The sequence below is a fragment of the Dermacentor variabilis genome, chromosome 3 (assembly GCF_050947875.1).
Source record: "Dermacentor variabilis isolate Ectoservices chromosome 3, ASM5094787v1, whole genome shotgun sequence".
NCBI classification, from domain to species: domain Eukaryota; kingdom Metazoa; phylum Arthropoda; class Arachnida; order Ixodida; family Ixodidae; genus Dermacentor; species Dermacentor variabilis.
In genome coordinates this window covers 76,501,685-76,514,042 of record NC_134570.1, presented here as the reverse complement: position 1 = coordinate 76,514,042, position 12,358 = coordinate 76,501,685, and the positions used below count along the sequence as shown (strand labels likewise).

The 12,358-nt window shown below is 49.5% G+C and overlaps 1 protein-coding gene across 1 annotated transcript in view; it reads right to left on the bottom strand.

The window, feature by feature from the left end:
* Positions 1-12,358, bottom strand: part of LOC142575894 (uncharacterized) — a 57,894-nt gene that overhangs the window by 44,713 nt on the left and 823 nt on the right. The gene's annotated exons all lie outside the window — the stretch shown is intronic.

Genomic DNA, 12,358 nt, shown 5'->3' with positions numbered 1-12,358 from the left:
AGCATGCCGAAAACACTCGTCATCAATGTCTCATACCGCCGTGAGCAATGACTCATAAACACCTGCCCGGTCTGTGCTGATCTTCAATGAATATCCTTGATGTCAACTCAGGTCACTGAATATGTGGCCAGCAGACGTGCGCCGCTCTTCAATGAACATCCTTGTTCGGCAACTTGAGTAACTAGGTATAGGCCACTTGGAAAACGCCGCTCTACAAAGACGACAAAATCCCTTCGATTTCTCCGATGCTACGCGGAATCCAATCCTAGTCACAAGGGTTCCCCAAGGACAGACGCGACGAATTAGCACGCTGTGCCACAAATGCACGGGGTACGTGCTACTTTTTGATTAATGCTTTCCACGTCAACGCGCCAGTAAGCCGCGCCATGAATACACTGGTTGCGTGCAGCTTTCAAATGAACTTCTCGCAAACTTTTAGTCTCATCATAATCAGCCTATTTTATGTCCATAACAGGACGAAGGCCTCTCCCTGCGATCTGCAATTACCCCTGTCAACTAGCGCCTACGAATTTCCTAATTTCATCGCCCCACCTAATCTTCTGCCATTGTCGACTGCGCTCTTTTTCTCTTGGCATCCATTCTGTAACCCTAATGATTCACCGGCTATCTAACCTGCGCATTATGTGACCTGCCCAGCTCCATATTTTTTCTTTTAATGCCAATTAGAATATCGGCTATCCCCGTTTGCTCTCTGATCCAGAGCGATCTCTTCCTGTCTGTTAATGTTACGCCTAGCATTCGTCGTTCCATTGCTCTTTGCGCGGTCCTTAACTTGTTCTCGAACTTCTTTGTCAGTCTCCAAGTTTCTGCCTCATATATCAGCACCGGTAAAATGCACTGCTTGTGCACTTTTCTTTTCAATGATGATGTTAAGCTTCAAGTAAGGAGCTGACAATAGCCGCTGTAAGCGCTCCAACGCATTTTTGTTCTGTAAATTCCTTCTCATGATCGGGGTTCCCTGTGAGTAATTCACCTAGGTAAATGAACTCCTTCACATACTCTAGAGACTCACTGGCAATCCTGACCTTTGTCCCCTTGCCCGGCTATTGATTATTATTTTTGTGTTCTGCATATGAATCTTTAACTCACTTTTATACTCTCTCTTTTAAGGTCCTCAGTCATTTTTTGCTAACTCGTCCCCATTGTTGCTGAATAGGACAATATTGTTGCGTTGGAGAAGTCACATATAAATATGTTTTTACAATATTTTCACGAAAGACAACGTTGCATAAACAAGATGACTGTTCAGAAAAAAAATTACGGGGTTTTACGTGCCAAAACCACTTTCTGATTATGAGGCACGCCGTAGTGGAGGACTCCGGAAATTTCGACCACCTGGGGTTCTTTAACGTGCACCTAAATCTAAGTACACGGGTGTTTTCGCATTTCGCCCCCATCGAAATGAGGCCGCCGTGGCCGGGATTCGATCCCGCGACCTCATGCTCAGCAACCTAACACCATAGCCACTGAGCAACCACGGCGGGTAATGGCTGTTCAGAGTGATTCCACCTCTACACGTCAAATCGTCTTCTACTTACTTGCCCCACTCTGACTTTTACTGACTTGTGCCTGCAAAGGCGCCGTCTCGGCGCTAACAATAAGGGATGCGAACTCGCGGCAATGTAAGGCTTCAGCGGGGACACATGCACAACGTCCGTGGGGACACGCGAGTCCAGCGGCGCGATCCCGTAGTTCACATCACCCAGCTGACACAATATCGTGCAGGGTCCTGTGAAGCGCGGCAGCAGCTTTTTAGACAAGCCAACGCAGCGACATCTTGTCCATAGGAGTACAATGGAGCGAGGAGAAAATCGAATCTCCCGATGTCGGATGTCGTACCTGATCTTCTGTGCGGCCTGAGACTCAGTGATCCTGGAGCAGGCGATCTGGCGTGCCGTTTGAGCCCAGGCGAAGACGTCTTGAGCATATTCAGTGGGAGTGCTCATCGAGGAATCAGGAAGCAGCGTGTCAAAATGCCAGCAAGGGTGGCGGCCGAACAGAAGATTAAAAAAATGGGGAAAAGCTAGCGGTCTCGTGAGTGAACGAATTATAGGCGAAGGTCACGAAGGGTAACTTGCTGTCTCAATCGCTGCGGTCGTCATCAAACATACATAGACAGCATTTCTGTCAATGTGCGATTGAGTTGCTCTGTCAGTCCATTTGTCTGCTGGTGGAAGGCGGTGGAAAGCTTGTGCTCGGCAGAACAGGAACGAAGTAGCTGTTCAACTACTCGGGACAAGAAGGTTCGACCGGGATCAGTGAGAAGCGTGCGGGGCGCGACGGGATGGAGGATGACATCGTGTAGAAGGAAATCTGCCGCCTCAGTTGCACAGCTTGTGCGCAAAGCTCGCGTGATCGCGTACCAAATCGCGTAATCTGTCGCGACAACTTACGTATTGCCAGATTTAGACGTCGGAAAAAGGCCGAGAAGGCCGAAACCAAGGCGAAAGAATGGTTCTGAGGCCACATCGATGGGGTGAAGACGTCCAGCGGGCAGCACAGCAGGTTTTTTTGCGGCGCTGACAGGGCGCACAGGCTGCAACGTAGTGGTGCCCGCAGCGGTACAGGCCTGGCCAGTAGAAGCGGTGCCATACGCGGTCGTATGTAGGTGAAACGCCGTGGTGGCCTGCAGCAGATAACTGCTCAAGGACTGCATGTACGGAGATGGCGTGTTATAACCAGTAAGTGTTCTGGTCCTTCAGGGCGTAAGCTGCGATGGTAGAGGACGTCGTCACGGAGCACGAACATGGGGAGCGAGGGCTCCGAATGTATAGGATTGAGACAATCGATGAGAACACATAAGCAGTCATCACGCACGCCATTGTTCATGCAGATGTCGTGCAGATCAGAAGCAGCCAGGACGCAAGAGTCGGTGTCAGGCGCATCATATTCAGGGCGGTTGACAGGATGAGGCCGGTGCAGTCGGCGTCCTTGTGAATATGGCCTGATTTGTATAAAACAGCAAATTATTATTCTTGGAGCCGTCGGGCTCATCTAGCGGGGTTCAAGGGAGGAGAGCCAGCATAAGGCTTGGTGATCGACAACCACAGGAAATGTGCGGCCCTGCAAGTAAGGGCGGAATTTGGCAAACGTACTACCCAAACGAACGCCAGGCATTCCCGTTCGGTAATTGAAACAATCCTCTCGGTGGTTGACAGGAGGCGGCTGGCGTATGCAATCACGCAGTCTGCGCTAAACCACCATTGTACAAGTATAGCCCCAATTACATGGCCACTGACATCCGTGTGGAATTCAGTGGCGGAAAATGGATCTTAATAAGCCAGCAATGGGGGAGCCGTGAGCAAGCGTACGAGGGTGGAGAAGACTTTCATTTGAGCAAAGCCCCATATGAAAGGAACGTCCTTCTTAAGTAAGTCGGTGAGCAGTTTCGGCGAATTTCTTAATAAAACGACGTGACTACGAGCCTAGCCCAACAAAACTTCTTACGTCTGCGGTGGAAGACGTAACAGGAAAGTCCTGGACAGTGCGAATGTTGTCAGGGTCGGGTTGAAAGCCAGCGACACTGACGAGTTGGCCAAGAATGGTAATTTGACGACGTGCAAAATGGCACTTGGATGAGTTCAACTGCTGGCCGGCGCCTTGGAGAACAGCAGGAATAGCCGATAGACCCTTGATGACTCGTGAATGTTGGTGAAAAGACTATGGCATCGTCTAGATAACAGAGACATCATAGCCGCGAAATAAGGAGCCCATCATTCTTTTGAGAATTTCTAGGAGATTACCGAGGCCGAACGGCATAACCTTGAATTGGTAGATGCCGTCAGGTGTCCCGAAGGCAGTTTTCTCACGGTTCATGTCATTTGCCGAGATTTGCCAATAGGCTTATTGGAGGGCTATTGATGAAAAGTACTTGGCTCCATGTTAGCAGTGCAAGGCGTCATGAGTACGCGGCACTGGGTAGACATCATTGCTTCTGATTTTAAAGCGAAAGCTTTACTGGCCACGAACTTGCGATTTCGCCGTGGCGGTGCTCCGAGAGGCACATGGCGTCACAACGCGCCTCTGGCCGCGGATATTAACGCGAAAGTGTTAAGGAGCTCGTGTCGCAGAAAAGCCGGTGTCGTCGGCGTCGCCGGCGTTGGCCGGGAGCGAAAAATGGTAGAAGTCATTTCATAAATAAAAACAACTTGCAAGATGGCCTGGGTGGGAATCGAACCAGGGTCTCCGGAGTGTGTACGGAGACGCTACCACTTAGTCATGAGTTCGATGCTTCAAAGCGGGACAAAAGCGCCTCTAGTGAATGCGGTGTTGCCTTAGAAATGGGCCATAGAAAGTTATACTGTGGTGTATATCGGTAATTATGAGCATGTAAATTACGGATGTCGCAGTTAAACGCGTAGCGAAGTACGTTTCCGCTACATTTCTTCTGCGCTTGCGCGCAGGCAGAGCCATCTTGCGGCAAACACAGAAGACCCCCTCCTCGCAATGTACGGCGCTGCTCCGACAGGTGGCGCGCCAGTCGCCCGCGCGACGCGGCTCCTCTTTCCGCTCACAGCGCGATTCCTAGGTGCAGCGTCCGATTCGGGACGCCTCTGACGTGATCGCTGCGCCGTAGCGCATCTGATGGGAAAGCGTACTCTGAGATGTGTGCTGTCCTGTTATCGAGGATTCATGCGTCTGCGTGGTGCTCCCAAGCGAGATAGAGGACGATCCCATCGAGGCGTCAGCACCATGATCGCGTCGGCCTTCATGGCGCGTCGCGGCCCGGCTGTCCGTGCCGATCACGACGTTTGGCTCGCGTAGATCGTTTCTCCCTCCGAGAGACCGAGTTCTTTGGTTCATTCCGCTTGCTCAGGAGCACGTTTCGTCTTTGTGTGACTCAAGATCATGCTGAGCGAATGAGTGGGCGGTGCGAACGGGGTGCGATAACGCGATCGCGTTCCACTCTTGAAGGCGAAGCTTAAGCGTCCTCCAATTTTTTTCTCTCTCTCTCGCTTCCTAGTCACTACTGCGCATGCGCCACTAGCACCGAGCCACAGGTGTTCCGCGGCTGCGCAGTGTCGCGCGTTTCCGCGCCGCGGTTTGGTATGACGTCACACCGCGTTCCCCGTGTTGCGCTCGCCTCCGCTCGCTTCGCCAGCTGCGTCGCATGCTTGATAACATGTCGGAGGATTGAAAAGATAGAGCTCGCGTGCGCCGCAACCACAGTTGAGGCCGCAGTATGGACGGCGACAATTCTGATAAGCAGGAGGAGGCCTGGAATCAACGTCGGAACGAGATGAGGATGACACGAATCGCCCAGGAAACAGACGAACAGCGCGCCGAACGACTGGCTAAACGCCGCAACATAACTAGACAACCAGACTAATCTGGACTTGCAATCAAGGTTAACAAAGGCTAACCATACTACGCCTTAGCTTTCGCTACGTATATCCCGGCATAGCCGAGCTAAGCCACTGCCAATTTTTGTTGACGTGTCTGTAAACCACACGAACGCGACAACTGTTATCTTTCTTGACAAGAACAACAGGGGACGCCCATAGACTGTTAGTTGGCTCGAGAACGCCTTTAGCCAACATGTTATCTACTTCTCATTGTATCACTTATCGTTCAGCACTGTGCGACCGGCGGCGTATTAGATTGGCGTCTCCTGTGTCAGCACGATGGGTGACCACCAATGTCCGGGCTGAAGGGCGGCCGTCAAGGTAAAAAGTGTCCTGTTAAGTTTCCAAGAGACAGAGGAAGTCAGCAGCTTAATTGTGCCGGAAGATCAGGTACAATCATCTTGCTAAGTTCGTCTGTGAGGATTGGTGAATTGGAGCTTCCTGTTGACGGCGATGAAATTTCGGCTTCAAGAGCCGATATCTCGCAATCGTTCACAGGCGAGATGTCACCCAAAGACATGACTCTGGGAAGAATTTGAGTCGAACAGTTAAAATTAAGGAGAGGGAGCGAAGTCTGATTGTCTGTAACAGTGAGGACAGTATAGGGAACGGTCAAATTTCTTTCAAGCCGTATGTCAGCGGTGGGACGTAGTACATAGACGCCGTCAGGAACAGATGGGAACGACAGTACAGAGACGAACGTAGTTGCTTGACGCGACAGGCGGATGTCTTCGGGAGAGCATAACCGTGGTTGTGCGACTGGTGGATGAGAGCAGCCGTGGGGCAATTCAAGCTGAATATCACTAGACGCGCAATCAAAGAGGACTGAATGGGACGACAAAAGTCTAAGCCTAGTATAACGCCGTAAGGGCGTTGTTGCGAAACGGCAAACAAAAGAGTCGTTAGGCGCCCAGCGATGCCAATCAGAGCGGTGCACATACCAAGCACGGTAGGCGGTGGCATCCCCTGTGTAACGGGGCGGTGAAAAATAGTCACCTAGCCTGCTTGATTTAATCAGGTATGCTATACATGTTTTTTATCTATAAATCTTTTTTTCTCTTCAAAATCTATCTTGTGCCGCTAGCCACGACTTTAAGAGATCCGGTCGTATCAATCTCTTCCCTCTTTTCTTCCACCAATACTCTAAATGTATCTTGCCTATCTGGACTGCCGACCGATTGACGCCTCAGTACACCTTAAAGGGACACTAAAAACAAATCCTAAGTCTACGTGGGTAGTTCAAATACCTTTCCAGAAACCTCGAAACGCTTATTTCGTGCCAAGAAAAGACTTAGTTTACTAGAAAATTGTATCTTAAGTGTCCGAATACCTTTTTCAAGATTTAAACCTTCCGCCACCCAACCGGGGGAGTGGGGACGTTGCATATGCCATGACCGCCCTTTGCTGCCGTCGGCGAGTAAAACGGCACCCGACAGACGGCGGCACCGAGCCATGACAGAGCGGCGGATTCGTCGCTGCAACTGCTTTTTGGTCAATTGGCATAGACCGTTCGGCTATCCCACGACATCACATGGAAGTTGAATTCTCTGCTACTTGCAATTTGTGCGAGTTTCCTGAGCCAGCAAAACCAGTGCAGCACTACGCCCTTAGGAAAGTGCTGAAACGCGAAAGCATGGGTGGCGCAGAGTCGAGCGAAAACGACACCTTTCTATCACCCGCGTCGTTGTCAACGGTAATTTCGATGATTTCTTTTTTCTAAACATGAAATGGAACCAGACAAGTAGCATTTTATTTCATTTTATTATACAATACGAGGATTTTTTTTTTGTAACGGTAGTTCAGTACTAGCGACAGAATTTAGGTGAGGAGTGCTTTCATCATCGGACAAGTGCTTGAATGTCCCGGGGGAGTCTCTAATCATGTCCTGCATTTACCTCGATTTCTCGATTATTAAGGCTCTGTTCGCGATAATATTGACGCCTTAGAGATTCTCGAGTACTAGTCTATTACTTTAACTTGACTTAGTATTTGCCTTTAGTGTCGCTTTAAACCAAAGCGCCTTTGGGAGGTGTACGATACTCACGGTTCTCACTGGGTGAATCTCTTCGCATTCCATTAGGATGTGTTGACTGGTCTCCAGATAGTTGCTGTAGCATACACATGCCTGTTCTATTTCCGAATATTTGCTTCGGTATGATTTCGCCCTTGGGCAACCGGCTTGAGCCTCCAATAGCAAGGCACTGCCCTTTGTACTATCGTAGAGATTTTTCCTTCTAATTTCTTTCCATTTATTGTTGTAGTACATCTCCATGGTCCTTTTTGTTTCCCTTCTTCGCAACCAATTAACTCTCTCTGTTTTTCTCACTTTCTTTTTGATGACTCCTGGTTGCCAATTCACAATTTCAATTGTCTTGTACTTGGTTGCCAACTTTCTTGACCCTTTTCTTTCATTTTGTATACATACTTTTCAATTACAGATACTTGTGCACTTTAGCTGCGCATTTATTTTCATCCATGTTTCTCAGTCTTTCTTCAAAACTAATTTTGCTGTATGTTTCTCTGACTTCAAAAGAGGTCCAACCCATGTCACCATACACTGCCTCATTTGTGGTTTTGCCGTGGTATCTCAAAGCCAACCGGCTTACCGATCTTTGGTTAACTTCCAATCTAGACAATATATTAGATTCTAACCATAGAATGGCATTTGCGAACGTTAGCGCTTGCTCCATTACTCCTTTCCAGATTTCAAGCACCACCTCATACTTATTGTGACCCCACAGTACTCTGGTGTTGAATTATTGCAGCATTCCGCTACCGTTTATTTTCGGATTCTCTTGCTGGGTACTTGAGTAAGTCTTTCTTTCGTTTATGTATACGCCGAGGTACTTATATTGCTTGACTATGGGCATAATTTGCTATTGAATTGACACCACGTAATTACTTGTCTCTTCATTAAAGATCATAATTCCCGATTTCTCTGTGCTAAACTTGAGGCCTAAATGTGTCGCTGCATTGCCACAGATATTCGTGAATGTATGTAAATCTCTATTCTCCGCTACCTGCCCTATGCTGTCGTCCGCATAAACCACTCCAGTGAGCTTCTGTTGCACCATTTTTCCACTACGCATGTAGGATAAATCAAACGCTTATTCTCTGCTTACCCGTTGTCTTTCTACGCCCTTAACATAATTCGTGACCAGCAATGGAAACAGATGACATCCTTGCTTCAGTCCTTGGTGAATTCCCACCACTTCCTCACCTTTTAGACTTTCCCATACAACTACTACTCGGTTGTCTCTACGCATATCCCTCAGCAGCTCCACGAAATCATCCTCCATGCCTCTGTGCTTAAGAATATCCCATAGCAAGTCCCTGTCTACGTTGTCATAGGCTTCTTTAATATCTAGAAATGCGATCAATAAAGGCATATTCTGACAGTCACCGCTGGATATTTTGCAAACGGGTTCAAAACGAAGATCACTCCCAGCGTCGGCGGGTTGGTCTTGCAGTCCCGGTAGAACATGTAGATCTGATACAAGGAGACCACTTGAAAAAATAAAAAAAAAGAAATTCTAGGCCATTCGGCCCTGCCAAGGCGGATGACCAGCGTTGCTGTAAACATGGTGGTAAGAAATTTTCTTAATCACCGATAGTTCGTTTCCACACCACAATCGGTCACGCACCCGACAACTGGAGCCAAGCATCTTGTCCACAAGTGCCCGCGGAATGGCGCATGCTTCCGAGCGTGGCGCATCCGTCGTTGTGGCGAGTTGATCGCTTCGCCACCTGGTGGGGCATTCCGCTCGAGCCCTCCGCTGACGGGCAGCCACCTCGGCACGCTCCTCGCTGGTTTTTGCCGCCCACCGCTCTCGCTCACGCCTGTGATCCCGAAGTCGGGCCTCGTGAGCAGCTTGTTCTTCGGCAGCACGCACTACACGCGGCCTCTCCATACCAGCGCACGCAATACACTTACTGCCTATTCAGTTCTTTGTGCAGGCGCGGTAATGCAGCAGATGGCTTTTTAGTAACTGCCTGTCACACCGAATTATCGATGCGCTCTAAGGCCATTAACCCACCCTCGGCGCATCCAAACCGAGCAACTGGCTAACCTAGGAGCTGGGGTAGCTGTCAAAACCGCATTACCTTCACGTTTCGCGACATCTCGAACGTTTAACAGTCGCTATATAATCGCTCCCGAGCCACAGTCTGTCGCACACTGCGCAACCGAATCCGAAATGTCTGTCCAGAAAGTCGCCCTAAAATTTCGCATACTCAACCTTGTGCTCGTCCAGTGTGCTGGCGTGTTACCTGCGTCGCTTCGCCGCATTCACCGCTTCGCGGCACGTGCCTTCCTGTCGAGCCCACCGCTTACAGGCAGCCTCGCGGGCACGATCTTCGTTGCAAGTAGCCGCTCGTCTTCTAGTTTTCTTCTTGCTACGCCAGGTGTCAGCACATGCTTTACTGGTTTGCATCGCCCCCTCCTAGAGGTGGCGTTATGTAGTAGCGGGTAGTGTCATCGCTTATGCTCCCGCAGGGGTTTATTATTATTATTATTATTATTATTATTATTATTATTATTAATTGAAAATTGATCATAGGCATTCTTGTGAAGCTATCAGAGAATAAATAAAACAATTAAGTGACGATTGCGGTACTCCCTAATGCGAAATTTGAGCCCACCACTATACCTGTTTTCATTTCGCATGACAATTATTGTGTCAGCGCTGAGGCAGAGATCCTCCAGTGCCATAAATGAATTTTGTCGCTTTACTTTTAAGCGTGGTGATTATGTTGGTTTGTATGGTTTCTTGTCCACTACAGTTTGGTCAATGCTCGCAGAAAAAATGAAAGTTGATGACCATGCAATAGATTGCCATTACGAACACTGGTCAATCTTCCCTCGTGGGTACATGCCATACCGTAAAGGCAACAGCAAGTTCGCGGCCAAACCATCAAACCGTGGCATAAGGCACAAACTATACCAAGGCCTTGGGCTGCTCAGATGCCCACTTGCCAGTGTTCAGCATTAAAATTGAACAGAAGTAGCCCACGCTCACTTTGAAAAGAAAGAGACACAAACTTACACCTCCTGTATTCTTAATATCAAGGAATGACCTTCATAGGAAGAGCGAACATCAAAAAAATTACCGACGATTACGTTACTTCCTAATGCGAAATTTGAGCGCAGCAAATAAGCTGTTTCACCTTTTCGATAGATTGAGGCAAAGAAATCGAGCAACACATGTATGCGCTATCACAGAATTTTTTTTTTATTTTTCACACGTATTCCTTTAACAAAGACTCCACTAGGTAAGCTTCTGCTTCGGCGGCACGCACCTCTGGATTCTGACGGCGACGGCGCTGGGCCTCTGCTCTGGCAGCTCGTTTAGCAGCAGCAGCAGCAGCAGCAGACGGAGGACTTCCATCGGTCGTCTCGCTCATGGCTCAGAAAGAACTGGCAGATAATTTCGCAGTGGCGAACGGCAGCGGCAATTTCGGCTCGGGCGGTGCACATATACAGATCCGCCGCCACCGATCTGGCTCTCTGATTGCCACCGCACAGGGCGAACGGCAGCGGCAATTTCGGCTCGGGCGGTGCACATATACAGATCCGCCGCCACCGATCTGGCTCTCTGATTGCCACCGCACAGGGGTTGCATTGGAGGAGGAGCGAAGAAAGGAATTAAGTTCGTGCCGGCGCTTTGACAACCGGAGACTCGCAGGAAGAGGGGGGAGGGGGGCGGCGTGTACACCCAGCGGCAAACGATGGGGGCAGAAGCGCGCGCAGCAAGCGGACAACACGATAAAGGGAGGAGGGAAGACATAGCAGCGACTGACTGATGCCGCTGACGCCGATAGTGAGTCAACCCCAGCTGCGGAGTTGGTTTCAGGGACAACGCCGCCGATGCCGACACAAACAATATGATACCCTCGCTTCCGCAGCACTAAGAACCAGGTCTAGCCGTGGGAAGGTGGTCACGTATTCGTCGACGTGCCGGGGCCTACGTGAAATAACCGGCGCGTCGGCAACTGAAGAGCACCCTATCCGCCACACAAGAACAGGGGGGGGGGACCCTTTCCTCCTCTTTCTGCATGGCGGCGACGGTGTTCTATGCAGTCACGTTATCTTGACTCTCTAGCGGCGTCAGCGGCATCCAGCGGTATCAGTCGGTCGCTGCTAGCGCTGGGGGGATGAAAGGGGGGCGGAGCTGGTTACGAGGCCAACGACAACGCCGACGACGACGCGAAACCCAGGAACGGACGCCAAAGAGCTGCGCTCTAAAATGGAGCAAATTGTTTTGTTTTAAAGCACAACCACTTTCGGGGCGTTCATGCGTTTGCGTGACAATTGTGTCTGCGTGACATCTACGTAACAATCACACTACAATGTTCGTTCATTCGCTTTATCCTCTATTCACTATGATAACCTCTAGCCTAAGAAATAGAAGCAGTAGCAAACGAAGAGAACAATGAGCCTCTCGAACAATGAAGCCTATCAAAGAATTCAGTTTTGACATCACTTTGTGGGGCTGTCTAATTTGCGTGCAATTCACCCTTGAGGGGTTTTGGTGCGTTGTCTCCTAGCGCTGACCGTGGAGGGATAGGGCTTGACAAAGTGCTCCAAGTCGATGGTAGTTAGAGTGGGGCGGTTCGGAACCAATTGGGCGTAGTCAAGAGATAATGTGGCTGGTAGAGGGCACAATGCAACGAGATTGCACGCAACAAGTAATAATTAAGGACATTGCCAAAGCTTTAGGCAATGTGCCGCCTGACGCTTGCTACCTTATGTGGTGAAGTAGAGTGTGTTACCCGAAGAGGTAGACCTACTCCTCCGTCTCTGTGCTGACGACACTGTGGAGGCCTCCTCTGTCCAGGTTCGCAGAGACATAAAGGGTGTTTTGAAGCAGCGGTATCAATTCATCTTGGTGCTGAATGTTTAAAAAATTAAAGTATGGGATTTTACGTGCCAAAACCACTTTCTGATAATGAGGCATGCCGTAGTGGAGGAGTCCGGAAATTTCGACCACCTG